This window comes from Gavialis gangeticus, unplaced genomic scaffold (genome assembly GCF_001723915.1).
Source record: "Gavialis gangeticus isolate Ggan-Ray unplaced genomic scaffold, GavGan_comp1, whole genome shotgun sequence".
NCBI lineage: Eukaryota > Metazoa > Chordata > Crocodylia > Gavialidae > Gavialis > Gavialis gangeticus.
Window position 1 is genome coordinate 58,827,817 of NW_017729033.1, and position 2,834 is coordinate 58,830,650.

The window sequence follows — 2,834 nt, forward strand, 5'->3', positions numbered from 1 at the left end:
CAGCTCAGCTCAGCCCTGCCGCGCCCGGGCGGGGCGGGGCGGGGTGGAGTCCTGCGCTCGCGGGGCCTGGGCCGGCGGCCAGTGAGACGGCCCGGCACCCCGAGCAGGCAGGGCGCCTTTTCCTGCCGCCCAGGTAGCCCCCTGCACCGCCCGGGGGAGCGGGCACAGGCCCATGGGCGGATCTAGGGTCGCGGGAGCGGGGCAGAGATGTACCTGCCTGTGGAGCCGCAGGTGTTGTTCCTCGTGTAGGGAACCACAAATGGCTATGGTGTATGAAGCCCCGCACGTGTTTGTCCCTGATGTATGAAACCACATGGTGTTCCGTTCAAAATAAGCTAGCAGCTTTGCTAACAGGTGAGGGGTAGTAGGGGAGCCTGAACCAAAGTAACTTCATTGGGCTGAGATGACAATGTGCAGAGGAGCTGCAGCGCCAGGAGCGGAACGAAGACTAACCGGAGGGTGGCACAGCGGGAGCATTCACAGGAAGAGAGGGCGGGGCCCTAACACCTGTGAAATGAAAGCATTGCAGGGAGCATGGGGCATTATCAAAAGCTATGATGTCAGTGGACTCCCTCAGCACTGCCTGCCTAGAAATGCTGCTGCCACTGCTTTGATTTGTGGTTCTCTTTTTTCCCCCAGACCAAGACAGCTACAACATAAATCCCGCCTGCCACTGCCAGGCACTTTCAAACTCTGGGTGGAGAAGGAATCAGGGGAGCTGCACAGATACCCGTGCATCCCGTCCCACCCTGCTCCTGGATCCATCCCTGGGAGGCCCAGAGTCAAGTGGAAGAAACCCAGACCTTGGCACTTAAGAAACAACTTGCACAAAACAAGATCTTTCTGATCCCTGCAAAGTGGCTGTGGTTTCGGCCCTGAGGCATACTACTGCCCTTTCCCACACACTTCAAGATTTATTGCATCATTTAAGTGTTGTTAACTCTTCTGTTTTTCATCACCTTTGAGAGGCGGCAGCATTGCAAAGGGTATTGAGAGCTGGCCCTTTTGTAGCACAGGGGTTCTCAAGTTTTTTAGACTTGAGACACCCCTTAAAAATGCCAGCTCTTAGTTTTCCTCATTTTTTGGCTACAGAAAAATAGTAGAGCAGTTTCTCTGTTGCAAAGAATTCAGAAGGACCACAACTGTGTGTAACCCTAGTCACGGTGCTACCCACGGCCACGTCCGGATTCAGGGTCTTGGGGTGTCAAATAGCCTCTGTCAACCTCCCAGCCCCTAAGGGTAGGGCCACCTCTCCATGGAGTGCTTTCTTGTAGTTTTCCCACACACTAGAGTATATACGGTCCAACTATTTACACAGTTTATTATTTACAAAACTGTCAACATATGAATAAAGTTAATAGAACAGCATATCAGTAATCTAATTGTCAAAGGCACACATCAGTGAACTAAAACACTATACAGATTGAATCAAAGACACCCTCCGTACAACTCCCCAGCTTAAGTCTCGAGACTCTAGTGAATTTCAGCAGGCGCACATGGGGTTAACTAGCCATCAGCTCTCCTTCACACTGGCAGCACAATAACCATGGCTGGTGCTGCGGCTCCAGAAAGTCCTGCTCTCTGCTAGAGCCTGCATGGGAAAGAGCAGCTCTCTTCTGCTCCAGCTGTCTGTGTTATCTGCAAAGAAACACACACTGTCCTCTTTCCCCAGAAGCACCCGTCTCCTGTTCCCAGACACCGGCCCTTGTGCTGATAACTGAAACAACCTTATGTTTAACCACCCACTCATCCCCAGGCTGGTTCTCAGTTAACTCTCCCTAGAGCCTTCCCAGATCAACACCCTGCCCTCCTAGGCAAGCCTACCTTACTACCCTTTTTTCCTCCACATGGGTCCCTCTGCCTCACAGAGGGAAAAAGGATATCAGGTTATCTTCTCCCCATCACTAAGGGCAGGTTCACTTCACAGGCAGGCTTCACAGGGTGGTTCCTCACCAAGCTCTGTGGTCCTAGGGCACCTTCCCTACTCTGAGCCTGGCTGAGTCCTTAAGGCGCATACGCTCTCCAGCTCTTTAACTTCAATGGAGGATCAGATGTTGTTCCCAGGATGAGTAACTCTGGCTACCTCCGTACTAGCCCAAGCCTCAGGTTTATATCTTCCCAGGGCCCTGCCCCCTTCTGGTCAGCAGACAGCCTGGGCAGCCTGCAGGTTCCAGCCAATTGGCCTAATTGCCCTGTTGTCACAATGACCTTTAGCTGCTGTGCCCTTCCTGCCAGGCAGTGGTCCCTCACTGGGCTGCATCAGCCTTAAAAGAACAGAGATCCCCAGGCTTTCTGTTCCAAGAGCATGGGAAAAGGTTTTAATTTCCTGTCTGTGCCTAGACAGTAGAAGCTAACCACTGACTAACAGTGAACAACTTCTCTACCTTGGCCTGTTCCCAATGTCTGAGTGACAGCACTTGTTCTGGGTAGGGCCGGTTTAGGTAATTGAGGGGTATAGCTTGGCTATGTAGTCTTATAAAAAGGCAGCCCCCAGCAAGCTGTGGGGGAAGCAAACAGGGAGTTTGTTTAGGGAGTTCACCCGGGAAGGGAAAGTAGTTTCTCTTTTGCCACAGAGGAGGATGCAGACCAATGGCTTGAAGTTGCAGCAAAATAGATTTTAGATTGGATATCCTGAAAAAAAAATTTGTCACAGTTACAATAGTGAGACAATGGAACAGATGTGGGGGTTTCAACCAGGGGTATGATTGAACCAGGGGTTTTCAACCTGATTGGCTGGGGGGGCACCCCCCCACTCACCAATTGGCTGCTGGGGGACCCCTCAGCCCCCCACTCATCGACTGGCTGCTAGAGGACTCCTTCCTTCTCAACCAGCC